The sequence below is a fragment of the Leptonychotes weddellii genome, chromosome X, assembly GCF_054177405.1.
Source record: "Leptonychotes weddellii isolate Sample4059 chromosome X, ASM5417740v2, whole genome shotgun sequence".
In the NCBI taxonomy this organism is placed as follows: domain Eukaryota; kingdom Metazoa; phylum Chordata; class Mammalia; order Carnivora; family Phocidae; genus Leptonychotes; species Leptonychotes weddellii.
In genome coordinates this window covers 36,755,314-36,772,305 of record NC_138385.1, presented here as the reverse complement: position 1 = coordinate 36,772,305, position 16,992 = coordinate 36,755,314, and the positions used below count along the sequence as shown (strand labels likewise).

Genomic DNA, 16,992 nt, shown 5'->3' with positions numbered 1-16,992 from the left:
GTACATGCACCCCGATGTTGATAGCAGCAATGTCAAGGAATGAAATCTTGCCATTTGCAACAATGTGGATGGAACTGGAGGGTATTATGCTGAGTGAAATAAGTCAATCAGAGAAAGACATGTATCATATGACCTCACTGATATGAGGAATTCTTAACCCCAGGAAACAAACTGAGGGTTGCTGGAGTGGTGGGGGGTGGGAGGGATGGGGTGGCTGGGTGATAGACATTGGGGAGGGTATGTGCTATGGTGAGCACTGTGAATTGTGTAAGACTGTTGAATCACAGAGCTGTACCTCTGAAACAAATAATACATTATATGTTAAAAAAAAAAGAAGATAGTAAGATCTACTTCTTTATTAAATGTTGCTATCACATTTTCTTGCTGGAAACTAGTATTGTGTGGGCCTAATAATTAAAATTAGGAGCCAGCATGGATTGTCTATGGAGGACTCTCAGAGTCTACCAACAGTCTTCAGGCCACAATTTGAAAACTGAGAACACATGGAAATTTAATGACTTGTAGAACAGTACTGCCTGAGTAGTAGCTTTAAGCCCTCTCATGATTCAGATTAATCAGGACCACTAGGGCGCCTGGATGGCTCAGTCGTTAAGCGTCTGCCTTCGGCTCAGGTCATGATCCCAGGGTCCTGGGATCGAGCCCCACATCAGGCTCCCTGCTCGGCGGGAAGCCTGCTTCTCTCTCTCCCACTCCCCCTGCTTGTGTTCCTGCTCTCGCTATCTCTCTGTCAAATAAATAAATAAAATCTTTAAAAAAAAAAAATCAGGACCACTATATGGAATGTCATTTCTTTCTTCTCCTGAATCCTTGTTTTTGTCCCTATAATACCTGCTTCCAGTAGCAATCATATAGTCATACATACTCAACAAATCTTCATTTTAGACTAATTTTTAGAAAATTAGGGGAAAATTAGGGTCACTGTATTTAGAATACCCTCACCTTTATAATTCAGTAGGCAGTAGTTTTGCCGATTTTCAGTCAGCCAGTACCCATAGTCTTCTCTCGTTCAGGTCCTAAGGCCGAAGGAAGAATCTCAACTTTGATACAATTATTAATAATGATAATGAAGGCATGTGTTGGTACCATGATGACAATAAAAATCAAATGGCTCCTTGGCGGGCCACCTGGGTGGCTCAGTTGATTGAGCAACTGACTCTTGATATCAGCTCAGGTCATGATTTCCAGGTTGTGAGATCGAGCCCTGCGTCAGGTTCCATGCATGCTTGGCAGGGAGTCTGATTCTCTCTCTCTTTCCCTCCCTAAACTAACTAAATAAATCTTAAAAAAAAAAAGGCTTCTTTGCAATGGTGACAAAAGCTAAAATAAGCAAATGGGATTATATCAAGCTAAAAAGCTTCTGCAAAGTAAAGGAAACCATTGACAAATTGAAAAGGCAACATAATGAAGAAAAGATATTTGCAAATCATACATCTGATAAGGAGTTAGTACCCCCAATATATGAAGAACTTAAACAACTTAACAAAAAAACAACCTGGTTACAAAGTGAGCAAGGACCTGAATAGACATTTTTCAAAAAGACATACAGATGGACAAACCATGAGAGAGGATGGACTCTGAAAAACAAACTGAGGGTTCTAGACGGGAGGGGGGTGGGAGGATGGGTTAGCCTGGTGATGGGTATTGAGGAGGGCACATTCTGCATGGAGCACTGGGTGTTATGCACAAACAATGAATCATGGAACACTACATCTAAAACTAATGATGTAATGTATGGGGCTAATATAAGAATAAAAAAATTAAAAAAAAATATATCAGACAAAGAAAAAAAAAAAAGACATACAGATGGCCAGCAGACATTTAAAAAGATGCCCAACATCACTAATTATCAAGGAAATGCAAATCAAAACCACAATGAGATATCACCTCACACAGTCAGATTGGTGATTATCAAAAAGATAAAAATAACAAGTGTTGGTGGGAATGTGGAGCAAAGGTAACCCTCGTACACTGTTGGTGGGAATATAAATTGAGGCACCCACTATGCAAAACAGTATGGAGTTTCCTCAGAAAATTAAAAATAGAACTACCCTATGATCCAGCAATTCCATTTCTGGGTATTTATCTGAATAAAATTAAAATAACAATTCTAAGAGGACACCCTATGTTCATTGCAGCATTATTTACAATGGCCAAGATATGGAAGCAAACTAAGTGTCTATTGATGGATGAATGGGTAACAGGAAGTGGTACACACACACACACACACACACAGAGGAATATTAGCCATAAGGAAGAATGAAATTTTGCCATTTGTGACAACATGGATAGACCTAAAGGGTATTAAGCTAAGTGGAATAATCAGAGGAAGACAAATACCTTATGACTTTACTTATATGTGGAATCTAAGAAACAAAACTAACAAACAACAAAACAGAAACAGATGCATAAATACAGGAAATATGCAGTTGGTTACCAGTGGGAGAAGGGTTGGGGAGCAGGCAAAATAGGTGAAGGAGATTAAAAGGTACAAACTTTCAGTTGTAAAATATAAGTAATGGCGATGTAATGCGAACCATAGGAAATATATTCAATAATATTGTAATGACTTTGTATGGTGACAGATGATAACTAGACTTATTGCAGGGATAATTTCATAATGTATAAATATATTGAATCACTATGATGTATACCTAAAATTAATAGGATATTGTATATCAACTGTATTTCAATAAAAATGCCCCTTGATTTAACTGTTAAATACCATAGTGTCCAAGGTTTGGGATTCCTTTGTTCCTTGAGGGTAGAAACTATACTTACTTGGTATCCCTAAGCCTAGCAGAGAGTTTTGAATATGGTAGATGCACAGAGAAAATTTTTAAATGATTGTAACTTACATTAATTAAGATTTTTAGATAATTTAGATAATTTAAGATAATTAAGAGTGGGACTTCACCTCAGCTGTAGACCTCCTATTGGCATGAACTTCATTAATTTCTAAAATCAGACCCAATTGTTAGTTTTCTTAGTGAACCATAAACCAAGGCAAAGTTAAACACAAACTTGAAAACAAATTTGTTTCAAAATAAAACCCAACTGCAAAAAAGTAAAACCCAACTTCTAAATTTCATTATAACCAGTAATTAAAAGAGAATAAAACTGAAATGCATTCACCTAAGGCTTTTAGAGGCCCTTACCTCTTCCAAAGAATTCATAGATCAACAGAAATGTAAGCTTAACAAAAATTAAGCCACTATCCATGTCACCTTCACTCCTCTGCTCTTGGTTTAGTATAAAGCATGTGTCTGGTCTAAAATAAGACTTTTGCATTTCAAAAAGAACAATTTATAAGAAAATGTTCAAATCAGAATAATATGAATGAAGTAGTATTACATATAGAGACAAGAGCAAAAGCCAAGATTTCCCCCAAAGGATCTGAAAATATCTTTGAGCGTCAATGACCTTTCATTTAGCCTTTGATTCGGAAGAGTCATTCTTTAGCTAGACAGCTGGCTAGAAATAAATAAAAATGGGATTGCAAGGAAGACCAGAGATTAATCTCTTTCCCACATTGCTGAGACTCTGAAACCATAATATGGTACTAAATTTATACAGATAATGGCTTGATTGACCTACCCTATTCAGCTCTTCTCCCATTGAGGTTTTGTTCAAATGACTTTTTAAATTTATTTCTAATGAGGCTACTAGGGTGTATGCTATATTGTTAATATGTTTTTCCCTCCACCTTGAATGCTGTGTCAGTCAACCTTAAAGAGTTCATTGTTTCTAGCTGTTTTACTGAAATATCCATGGGTGCCTCTACTTGTGGGCATTTATTTACCTATGAATCTTCTGGGTGCCCAAAGGCCAAGAGTAAAGGGAGAGGATAAAGTAAAGGCTTTTAGTTTGCAGAAAGAGACATGAACCAACCTGAAAGTGACACAAAGACAGCCCTAATCAAGTATCAAATTATGTGCTAAAGCAAGAGCAGCCTGGGGCTGCAAAGAGCATAGGCCTTAGAATCATACAGACTTGGATTCAAACTCCAGTCCTACCATGTAATATCTTGGAGCCTCAGTCTCCTCAGCTGCAGAAAGTGCTTATATAATGAGACTTTTCTGACAGGATTGGTGTATAGATCAGATGAGAAACATGTTAAAGTGCCTAGTGCAGTCCCTGGATCCCAATTAATGGTAGATGCTGTGATTATTACAGACTGAAATTAGGGAGTTGGCCACAGCGCTATAATTTGTGGGGGGGAAATTCGTTATTGGATCTGGACAGAAAGGGAATTTATTCTAACTGGTATAAAGGTAGCCACCTTCTCTATAATGAATATAATGGACCTCAGAAAATCATACCCTATCACCTGCCTGCTTGGCACAACATATGTAATATAATTTAATGACTGTAACTTCAGGCATCAGCCTAAAACTACTTGGAGGTAATATTGCTTTGCGTTGCAGTTTCAGTGAAGTAGACAGGCAGAATAGACTTCAATTTTACAGTCTGACCTCTTGGTCATTACTTAAAGCCACAGAGCCATATTTAATCTTTGCATTTTCTTCTTTGCAAGTAGTTTCTAAGACAGACAGCATGTCATGTGCTAACTAAATTTCAGATTTTAAAAAGACATTTAGCTCTATAACTCTGGATGATAAAAAACCCATTTAATGGAGAACGTTCTTTTGCTGTCTACTTGATCAATAAATTAAATAGATTAATTAAGTCAGGCTGTCAAGACCAAGGACTGTCACTAACAATAGCCAGTGGAGCTGACCTATTTATCAAAGATGAGGCTGGAGAAAGGCAGTCTTTGTCTTGTAATTCTGTAATGAATATAAAGAAATAGCTCATGATGAGAAAACCATCTGGCCCCTGGCTGTACCTCAAGGTAAAGTAGATATGGTGGGGAAAACCCCACCATTGTTATTTTCACTTGCTCAGTTGATTTGTTTGTTTGTTTGTTTGTTTTCTGTTTTCCCTCTATTTCTTTGTATCTACCTCTGTTTTTTGCTTGACATATGATGTTCCTTCTGCATTTCAAACATAATCAACAACTGTTTCCCTAGCTTATCTGAATTGGAGTTCTAAGTGGCATAGGACATACCAAAGATATATAAAACATCATCTTTGCTTTCCTGGCACATCTAGGAAAATGATATGTGATGGGAAAACCTAAAAAAAAAAGAATCTCCCTGGAGGACTGAAATGGCCAAATGGGAGGCAATTTTTTTAAATTGGAATCCAGGATCAGAATGATGTGAGACTACTGCTAACTGTAGTCAAGTACTTAAGACTCCTAGGTGGTCTTACCTGATGCCATGCTCCCTGAACTCTAGCTGTCTCATTCTCCTCTTCTTTCTTCCTCAGATTTTGGCCTTGGTGCCTACAATCTCAGACTGGCAAAATCTGACCTTGGTTTCTGTCTACTATTTTCTACCTTTAATTCCAGGGCTTTACTCTTAACTGTATTACCTAGGTTTGTAAAACACCTAGAATGATTAGGAAGAAATGCTAAAATACCCTCCCTTGACAAAATGATAATGCAGGCCAGATCAGTGGTTTGTTTTGTTCAGCATTCTGACAAAGGTTCCAAAAAAGCTTTATGGAAAATTATTTTGGTTGTCCTTTATGGCACTCAGTTTCATAAGGCTAAGAGTGACACTAAACAAGACTATTTTTTCTTTAATAACCCAATGATTTATGTGCTCATCAGCAAATGTTTATTGAGTACCCACTGTGTGCAAAGCACGTGAGAGCACTGGGGACATAAAATAGAAATAAAATACTATCAGTGCCCCCAAAGATACCCTGTATAGTAGGAGAGACAGACATACTAAAAAAAAAATAAAATATAATGTGGTAGTTTCTGTCAAACATATGTACAAGGAAAAAGGTGGTCAGCGAAGAGATGAAGTTTGAGTTGGGTCTAAAGGATAAATAGGAGTTTGATAGACAAAGGGTGGGAAGGCAACTCAGGCATAGAACAGCCCATATATATGCTACGCAGCATGAAACAGCAAGATACAATTTGAAAGTAGTTTGATGAGCCTGAGATTTAGTATAACAAGAAGTGAAAGACATTGCTGGAATGGCTGACATAGACTTGAACAGGGAGACCCTTTCATATTATATTAAAGATCTGTGCTTTATCATGAGGCATATTGGTGAACTGCAATTTGTTAGCTGCTTACATTAAGTTGTTGGTTACTGTTATGAGCTAAATTATGTCCCCCGCCCCCAAATTCATGCATTGAAGTTCTAACCCCCGGCACCACAGATTGTGACTGTACTCAGAGACAGGACCTTTTAAGTAATTAAGGTACAATGAGGCCATTAGGGTAAGGCCCTATTCCAATCTGACCAATGTCCTTATAAGAAGAGGAAAGACACAGATACAGAGCAAAGACCATGTGAAGACACAGGAAGAGAACTACCATCTCCAGTCTCATCCTCATACCATCACATCCACGTACCTGATGTTCTTCCTGTGTCTTCACTTTTATTTAGTTTTGCCAACACCTTGATCTCAAACTTCTATCCTCCAGAACTGTGAGAAAATAAATTTCTGTTTTGAAGCTACACAGTCTATGTGACATTGTATGGCAATCCTAGAAAACTAATACAATTATTCATAAGACCTAAATTTTATAAATAGCTAACTTTTTTGAATAAAATGAAAATACATTAAAAAAAAGAAGATACATTCAACTTTATTCCCATAACAACATGATTCTCATTCACTTACTATGTTTTCTTGAGCGTAAGATAAATCAGTGAAGCCATCTTAATATTTTCAACAAAGTAGTGACAAGGTCAGATGTGTGTTCAGAAGATTATTCTAGCAGCAGTGTAGAGGGAGGGTTGGAGGACACTATGATAAGAAACAGAGAAATGAGTGAGGAAAGTGTTGGGGGTCTTTATGAGGCCTAATAAACCCCACAGCACACCTCTTCCCTGCCTGAGTTTAAACCAATTGAGAAATAAAACAAAGTTGGGAGGTGGAGATTGAAATAACACCTAAATACTATAAAGGCTGGGTGGCTGGAAGATGTAGCTGATCGTAAGAATCAAATAGGTTTATTAATTCTCTGTGCCCCAGGCTGAAACTTGGAGCAGCCCAGTCAAGGGAACTTTGAATCTGTGAAATAGTACACTTGCTCGGGTCATTGCCACCCATTGGTCTAGGCAGAAAGGAAGGAGAAAGTGACCAATATTCTTTCCATTTCTCCCCACTTTGAGTACTTCCAATGACCAATTATAAAGCTAAATACTAGGAATAAATTAAGAACCAGCGCAAATGCAGTGACGTATCAGACCACGGTGGCCCTGTGCTCTGTAAAATTGTTTCACTGCCCCAAACATCTCAGCTGTAGTCAAAAGCTCATGGAACAGTTGTTAATTCCCATAGTATCTGTCTGAGCTATGAAGAATAGCTTCCCTTTGCTACCTGGCCCAGACAATCAGTAACTGATTTCCAGAACTAAAATGTAGCTTCTATCACCACATTTAGGATTAAAATGGTTTAAGCTTATACTTACCTGGCAGGGGAGATACCATGATCACGAAGGTGGTTTTCCCAGGGCGAGGCTTATCCATTGCACTCCGGATGTGCTGACCCCTGCGATTTCCCCAAATGTGGGAAACTCGACTGCATAATTTGTGGTAGTGGGGGACTGTGTTCGCGCTTTCCCCTGCACCAAAAAAAAAAAAAAAAGGTTTAAGCTTAAATACTATTTCAAGGTCATCTTTGTTCCTTTAGTAGTTTAACTCCTTAATCAAGGAGCAGTATAATTCATATTTCCAGTTGAATAACATTGACCAATTCTGAAACTTAAAATTATTATTTTTTAGCCATTTTCTCACCTTGGGTGGCAAGACTTGTCTTAATATGGAAGCCATCCTTCTTGGATAATATATGTTTTTCTATGGCTTTTGGGCCCCAAAAGGCTCCCACACTTAGGAGAAGCTTGATGTAAATCTGTCATTAAGAACTCTTGTCATAGAAAAAAAAGAACTCTTGTCATAATTCAGAGGAGATGTAAACCAAGCAACCAATTACCTTTCTTGAATTCTGGATGTCGCCCTGCTGACATTCACTTAGCCTCTAGGCTGTGTTAAAAAGAGCATTTGGATTCCCACATGGTGGTTTTCTTTTCCTTTCAATTTTATAGATTGATCAATTAATTTCAGAAGCCAAGCAGAAAGAAAGTTCCTCACACTAGATAGTCCTCATTCAGAAACAATTATTAGATCTCACATTCTTTGCTCCTGAGCTCTGAAAACTTCAAGGGGATTCACTATGTTTCTGGAATATATCCTAAGATAACCATGCAGAAGGGAAGTGGCAAAGAAACTGCTTTAAGTTGGGAAAAAATGCAAAGCCAGAACATGCAAAGTGGCTTATTCAGAGTACCTCTGGAATGTTCACTCAGTTGGATTCAGACCCTCTACTGGCAGGTAACCTTCCTTCTACAGTGACCGCACAATCAGCCTATTAGTTTATAATGGTGCTTTTCCATGTGGCACATAGTAGCTGCTTAATAAATGTGCATTGAATGAATTAATCAATGAAGGACTGAGTGTTTGAATGCTGGTTACACAAATGTAAAGTTACTTCTGCCCTGCGATTTGGACAATGAATAAAACAGTGAAATCCACAGGAGTAGTGTTTTGCAAATTGCAGGTCACAACTCATTAGTGGGTTATCTACTCAATTTAGTAAGTTACAATCAGCATTTGAAGGAAATAGAATGGAAGGAAGTATAAAATATTGGGGTACGTTAGACATAGTAAGAATAATTTTTTCTCTGGTTTTTAGTTATATGTGTATGAAATTTATTTCTTACAATTCTGGAGGTTGGGAAGTCCAAGATCAAAGCACTGGCAGATTTGGTGTCTGGTGAGAGCCCACTTCCTGGTTCATAGGTGGCTATCTTCTCACTGTCCTTGCATGGTGGAAGGGGCAAAGTTGCTCTCTGGGCTCCCTGTCTGCAGGGAGAGAATAGATCCTGAATTCTTTGGGAAAATATTCTGTGAAATTACCCCAATTGTCTTATCAGCCCCTTTGTGAACTTTCTCCTGAGACATTGAGACAGCATTTTCAGATCCTCCAAGAAGACAGCACATGGGGAAAATCAAACAAAATAAATACTCATATAAGTTCTTAAATGCTCAAAACGGAAACAAATATGACTTGAAAAAGTTTGAGAGTATGTAAAAAAAGCCCTGAAAAAGTGTGTCCCTTTTCATATAAATCTCACCAAATGAGGCTAATAAGTCAAAAAGTTAGTTTGTTTAGAAATATTTTATACTCAAGATACCTATTAAAAACTTTTTTATAATGAAGTTGCCTTTACAGTTGTTTTAAAATGTAGAACAAACCAACCAAAAGCTACCAAAAGCAGGTAGCTTTTTGCTTTTGTCCAAATTACATATTTTTCTACTGTCACATGATAATACAAGTCTGGGACACAAAGGTAGAAATATAGAACCAGGTACTGCCATTTAGTCTCTTTTGTCCTTAATTTCTTCATCTATGCAATAAAGGGATTGTCTTGTTGACCTTTAAGATCCTGTCCAACTCTGACATCATTTTTTATCCTTACCATGGGTGATTTGGCTCTAAATAACATTTTCCATTATTTTAAAATTCTAAGCGATTATAGTCCTTGTTTTTTTTTCTGAAAAATTTTATACCTTTTACTAGTGTGATGAGCCTAATTCTAAACTCCCCTGTGTAAAAGGGACAGGAAGGCCTTGGACTAATTCCAAATAAGATACACAAAGGTGTTTAGAATGCAAACTGAGATCTCTTAGATGTTAACAAAATACTGGTGTGGGTGATTCCTTCTCTTAGTAAATCCTCCTTATATGTCAGAACTTTCTGACTCTTACGACAATTATCATCTTGAAGGAACACTTTTGTACACTGTATTTAAATTATTAAATTATTTTTAACTATTTTATAGAGGTTAGACTTATATTGTCAATTACATTATAAGTTTCTTAAGGGCAACAATCATGGTTTTGTCTTATTTTGTATTTTCCACAGTGCCTAACATCAAAAAGGGCATTCAGACCATTGATACATTGTATCTGTTGCTGAGAGACCCTGCATAATTTAGTGTTGAGTGTAAATTCTGGCCAAGATGGAGAACAGAGTAGAAAGGAAATACTCTATCACAAACAAATAAAATACTGGATAAAATATACTTTTTAAACATTTAGACAGACCTGAAAGCATAAAAAAAGATATGTCTAGGTGTTGTAAATGAGGAAACCACAGCTAAAGTAGTGAGCAATAATCAAAGCGGCACAGAATATGAAGGAACAGAATTCTACACTTTACCTTAGGGACTGGGAATCTAATGTTTTATAAGTTGAGAGCACAAGTAATTTCAAATTTTCTGGGGCCTGAAACCTATACAATTTAGAAAGATCTCCTTAAAAATTATCTTACTTTTCAATTTCATCAAAATCCATGAGCACATGGGCACAGTTCTAAGGCCATTCCTTGGACCATTGGAAGGAGCCAATGCTAGTGAGGCCCAGAAAATAAGCTTCATTAGTTGGCTAAGTGGTAAATCTGATTCTGGCCTATTATCAAGATGATAAGTTCATTAAAGGGCAAGGAGTGAGAATTAGTTTTCCTACATGTTTCTCAGAGCCAGAAAAGCAATGTGTCATTTATGAATGGCTACTGGAAAATCTCTGCTGGCTGGCCTAGGGTCTTGCAGATAATTAATTCACTAATTACCCTAAGCTCTAGGTGACATGAGAGAGACTAGAACCCTATCCTTGACTTGTAGAGACCTAAAGCTACTAAATGGATGTAAAAACTGGTTTGGTAATGGTGACTCTTTTCATACTCAGGCAGTGTATAAAACCATAACAGAGGATTCCATCAAAACCCATGGTCTCTTTGTGTCTTCTGCAGAAACAAGGTTCACATCTCCATGGAAGTTGGGCTCAAAAATAAAAATTATAGAGTGACATCACTAAGATGGTGACATAGGTTGTTTTTGACTTTGTTCCCCCTCACAAAAAGAACAAACAACTATTCAAGAACAAGACACCACTGAGAGAATCCTAGAACACAGAAGTGAGGCTGAAGTACCTTCCTGCACCACAGAGACCCAGACAGAAGAGTGATAAGTAGCTACACATTGACCACATTGCCCCTCACCCAGGCTAGCATAGCACCACATGGACAGGTTTCTCCTGAGCCTTTAGTTTCTCCAATGGTAAAAGAAAACCTGGGTGGGGGGAGGGCTGGAGAACCAGCCTCCCCCAGCAGTGTGAGTCACATTGCAGGAGCTCCTACTCTCTGATCTCATACCATGGGGACTGCAGGGGCATATGTGTTATTCAACCACTGTGAATCTGACTGTGATGGAGAAAGGGGGAGGGGCTTGCAACAACCAGTGCACAGCTCTTGACAGACTGAGTTCATACATGCAGTGCCCAGTAGTAATCACAGTCTGCAGCTTTGTTCATCTGCAGAACCAAGTCAGGACTTCACTCTGATTAGGGAGCTTAGTGAGGTGTAGATCTGCCTATTTGGATCCTTAAACAAATTTGCTAGCCCTAAAGCTTCTTTTGCCCATGCCTAGGCAAGGAGCTGAATCACAGCCCCACCCACAGTGAAGAGTGTCTTTTGGCTTCATCTGACCAAAAGGACTGGTGACAACTCCTGGAAGCAGTGTGGCCCAGAGGAACTTGAGCTGATAAGCAGGCAGACAGAGCTGATCATCCCCAGAGAAAAGTCAGTGCTGGGCACAGAGCATTCTTGTGCTATGCACAGACAGGGGTATTAATTCATAGCCAAGGTTGATGGTAGTTCATGACCTCTCCCAACTGAAGAGTCTGTGAAATTGAAAGAAATCTGCAGTGGCCTTTCCTCCTCCTGCCTAGGAAAGGGAGCAGAGACATAGGCCCACCCTCTGTGGAGACTGTTTTTCTACCCTATCTGACCAGAAGAGCTGGAGACAACTCCTGGAAGCAGTGCAGCCTGGTGACATTTGAGCCAAAAGGTGGACAGACAGAGCTGATAGTTTGCAGACCAAAGTCAATGGCCCTGTTTGGTCAGGAAACTTGGGGTGCAGGTTGGCTTGGGTTAAGACAATGAACAAAGAGTTTTACCAACTGTGCCTGGAAGGGAATCTAATTCGTAGATCCACTTATTGCTGAATACAGCGTTTAGCTTCTCCAATCAGAGAACCTAACCAGAGCACATAGGAAACTGCAAGCTGCATAATTTATTCAATAGCCATCTATACAGTGGCACTTGAATGGAGAGCACAGCCTGTGGCTTCCCCCATCTGCAAAGCAAAATTGGTGGCTTCACCTGACCAGAGAAGTCAATGAACACTCTGTCCTGATTTGGGTCCCCAAACAACTGTACAGGCCCTGGGTCTCACACTGCTGCCCTGTCAGGGCATGGAAGCTAATTGATAATTCCATCTAATACTAAGTATAGTATCCAGTGCCTACCATCTAGTAAGCCTGACCAGAGAATCCAGAGAACTGCAGAGCCCATCCTATTACCTCACTTAAGTAGGAAACTAAGCCAGCAGTCCTATCCATCTATTCTCAGCCAGGGGCACATGCCCCATTTCTGTCCTCAGAGCTTGAACAGTTGTCTCACCTACAAATAGACCATAATAGCAGACCCCACCTGCCCAAGGACATTACCACTAGACACCCAGAAACCCAAACTGAGCTGACTGGTAAAAAACTGTCTCTGACAAAACAAACCTATGGAGTCTGAATAAAGAATCTGATTGTTCAAATGCACAGAGTAAGGAATCAAGGATCACACACACACACACAAACAGGTAAATATGATACTACTAAACAAGACTAATAAAACTCCAATAACTGATCCTAAAGAAATAGAGATCTATGAACTGCCAGACAAGGAATTCAGAATAATCCTGTTAAGTAAGTTTAGTAATGACAAGACAACATAGACAACTAAACAAAATTAGGAAAATGATGCATGAACAAATGATATAATTATATATCATGTATATATTATATGTATAATAACTAAATTGTCAGAAGTCAAAGACAAAAAAAAGTTACATGAGAAGTCCAACAGGGAAATAGCAACCATCAAAAAAGAAAGAGAAAGAAAGAAGAAAGAAAGAAAGAAAAAAAGAAACACCAAACAGAAATCCTAGAGTTGAAAAATGCAATAACTGAACTGAAGAGTTCAATAGAGTTTCAAAAGTAGACTTGAGCAGGCAAAAGAAAGAATCAGAGAGCTGAAGGATAAGACATTGGAAATTACCCAGTCAGAGAAAAAAATACAAAAAATAAAAAATACAAAAAAAAATAATACAAAAGAAAGCTTACAGGAATTATGTAACACAATGAAAAGAAATGATATTTGCATTATGGGAATTCCAGAAGGAGAAGAGAAACAGAGAGGGACAGAAAGTATATTTAAGGCAGTAATGGCTGAAATGCCTCAAACCTGGGGAGTAAAATGGACACCCCAATCCAGGAGGCCAAACAACCCCAAATGGGTTGAACCTGAATGGGGCTACACCGAGATACATAATAATTAAATTGTCTAAAGTCAAGGACAAAAAAAAAAAAAAAAAAAAGAACTTTAAGAAAAGCAAGAGAAGAGAGAAGTTACATATAAGAAAACCCCCAGAAGATTATCGAAGGATTTCTCAAGAGAAACTTTTCAGGCCAAGAGAGAATGGGATGATGTATTCAAAATATTGAAAGAAGGTAACTGTCACTCAAGAATTCAGTACCCAGTAAAGCTGTGCTTCAGAAATAAAGGCGGGATGAAGACTTTCCCAAGCAGACAAAAGCTGGAAGAGTTCATAATCACCAGACCTGCCTTACAAGAAGAAATGCTAAAGGAAGCTCTTTGAATGGAAATAAAAGAATGCTAATTCACATTATTAAAACATAACAAAATAAGGTAAATCTCACTGGTAGTAGTAAATATTTAGAGTCATAGTTAGATTCTGTTGCATGGTAATAGTGGTGAATAATTCACTTACAACTCTAGTTTAAAAATTTTAAAAATGGAAAAAATAAAAATAACCATAACTACAATAATCTGTTATTAGTTACACGATATTTTTTAAAATGTAATTTGTAAGTACAATAACCTAAAACATGAGGGGGAGGAGAAGTAAAAGTGTAAAGTTTACAACTTCTATTGAAGTTAAGTTGTTATTAGTTTATAATAGGGTGTTATAAGTTTAAAATATTTTATGTAAGCCTCATGGTAGCCACAAGAGAAAATCCTATAACAATTATAAAAGGAACATGATAAAAAATTCAAAGCATACTGATACTAAAAGACATCAAAACACAAAAAAGACAGCAGGATAAGAAATAAGGAACAATGGAGCTACAAAACAACCAGAAAACAATTAACAAAATAGCAATAGTAAGTCATTGCCCATCAATAATTATTTTAAATGTAAACAAATTAAATTCTCCAATTAAAATACATAAAATGGCTGAATGGATAAAGAAAACAAGCTCCAACAATATGTTGCCTATAAGATATTCACTTTAGCTTTAAAAACACACATAGACTGAGAATGAAGGAATGGAAAAAGACATTCAAGCAAATGATAACCAAAAAAAAAAAAGTAGGGGTAGCTATGCTTATATCAGACAAAATAGCCTTTAAACTAAAAATGTTAAAAAAAGACAAAAGTCATTATATAATTATAATGGGGTCAATAAATGAAGAAGATATAATAATTATAAATATTTATGTGTCTAACATTGAGCACCTCAATATATAAAGCAAAAACTAACAGAGGTATAAGGAGAAATAAACAATAATACAATAATTGTTGGGGATTTTAATACCCCACTCTTAACAATAGATAGATCATCTAGACATAGAATCAAAAAGGAAACAGTAGATTTGAACAACACTATAGACCAAATGAACCTGACGTATACAGAACATTCCATTCAACATTAGCAGAATACATGTTCTTTCAAGCATACATGGAACATTTTCTAGGATAGACCACATATTAGGCCACAGAACTAGTCTTAGCAAATTCAAGAAGATTGAAATCATACCAGGTATCTTCTCTGACCATACTGGCATGAAATTAGAAATAAACAAGAGGAAAACTATTAAATTCATGAATACATGGAAATTAAACAGCACTCCCCTGAACAACCAATGGATCAAAGAGAAACTAAAGGGAAATAAAAGTGTTTTGAGCCAAACAAAAATGGAAACACAACATACCAGAACTTTTAGCATACAGCAAAGCAGGGAAGAAGGAATTTCATAGCAATAAATACCTACATTTAGAAGCAAGAAAGATCTCCAAGAAACAGCCTAACTCTATGTCTTAAAAAAAAACTAGAAAAAGCAAAATGAACTGAGCCTGAAGTTAGCAGAAGAAAGGAAATAATAAAGATTAGAGCAGAAATAAATGAAATAGATAACAGAAAAATAATAGAAAAGATTAGCCGAACTAAGAGCAGTTTCTTTGAAAAGATAAGATTGATAAACCCTTAGCTAGACTAACCAAGGAAAAAAGAAAAAGGGCCCAAATCAACAAAATTATAAATGAAAAGGAGACATTACAACTGATATCACAGAAATTCAAAGACTCATAAGAGCTTACTATGAGAAACTATAATATGCCAACAAAGTAGACAACCAAGAAGAAACAGAAAAATTCTTAGAGGCATACAACTTACCCAGGTTTAATCAGGAAGAAATAGAAAATCTGAAGGAGCCAATTACTAGTAAGGAGTTTGACTCAGTAATCAAAAATATCCCAACAAAGAAAAGTTCAGGACCAGATAAGCTTCCCTGGTGAATTTTACCAAAGTTTTAAAGAATTAGCACTATTTCTTCTCAAACACTTCCAAGGAATTGAAGAAGAGAGAACACTCCTATACCCATTTATGAAGCCAGCATTATCCTACACCAAAACATCAATAAAATGCTACTAGAAAGCAAAACTACAGGCCAATATCCCTGATGAATATAGATGCAAAAATTCTTAGTAATTACTAGCAAACCAAATTTAGCAGCACGTTAAAAGGATCATTCACCATGATCAAGTGAGATTTATTCCTAGAATGCAAGGATGGTTCAACATACACAAATCAATAAATGTGATGCATCACATTAATACAATGAAAGAAAAGAATCATGTAAGCATCCAAATAGATGCAGAAAAAATTGACAAAATTCCAGTCATAATAAAAACTTAACAGATTAGGTGTAGAAGAAACATATCTCAATATAATAAAGGACATATATAGCAACCCACAGCTAACATCATACTTGATGATGAAAAATTGAAAGTTTGTCTTCTAAGATCAGGAACGAGGCAAGAGTGCCCACTCTTACCACTCCTTTTCAACATAATACTAGAAGTCTTAGCTAGAGCAATCAGACAAGAAAAAGAAGTAAAATGTGTCAGAATTGGAAAGGAAGAAGTAAAATTGTCTCTATTTGTAGGTAACATGATTTTATATATAGAAAAATCCTAAAGATGCAACCAAAAAATTGTTAGATCTCATCAATAAATTCAGTGAAGTTGCAGGATACAAAACTAACATACAAAAATCAGTACCATTTCTATGTAGTAACAATGAATTTTCTGAAAAAGAAATAAAGAAATCTATCCAATAGCATAAAAACAATAAAATGCTTAGGAATAAATTGACTAAGGAGGTGAAAGATCTCTATACTGAAACTGCAAGACACTAATGAAAGAAATTGAAGTAGATAGAAATAAATGGAAAGGTATCCTGTGTTCATGAATTAGAAAAAAATTAATATTGTTAAAATGTCAATACTACCAAAAGGCATCTATAGATTCAATGCAATTCCTATCAAGAGTCCAATGGCATTTTTTACAGAAGTAGAAAAAGTACTCCTAAAAATTATATGGAACCTCAAAAGACCCCAAATAACCAAAGAAATTCTGAGAAAGAAGAATAAAGCAGGAGGCATCACAATTCCTGATTTCAACCTAT

General features: G+C 36.9%; 1 protein-coding gene and 1 non-coding gene across 2 annotated transcripts in view; both read left to right on the top strand.

Annotated features, from left to right (window-relative positions):
* LOC145717803 (X-linked interleukin-1 receptor accessory protein-like 2) overlaps window positions 1-16,992 on the top strand; it is a 515,575-nt gene that overhangs the window by 167,439 nt on the left and 331,144 nt on the right. The gene's annotated exons all lie outside the window — the stretch shown is intronic.
* Window positions 7,516-7,679, top strand: LOC115942671 (U1 spliceosomal RNA). Its single transcript, XR_004077271.2, has one exon. It is a non-coding gene; the product is annotated as a U1 spliceosomal RNA (small nuclear RNA).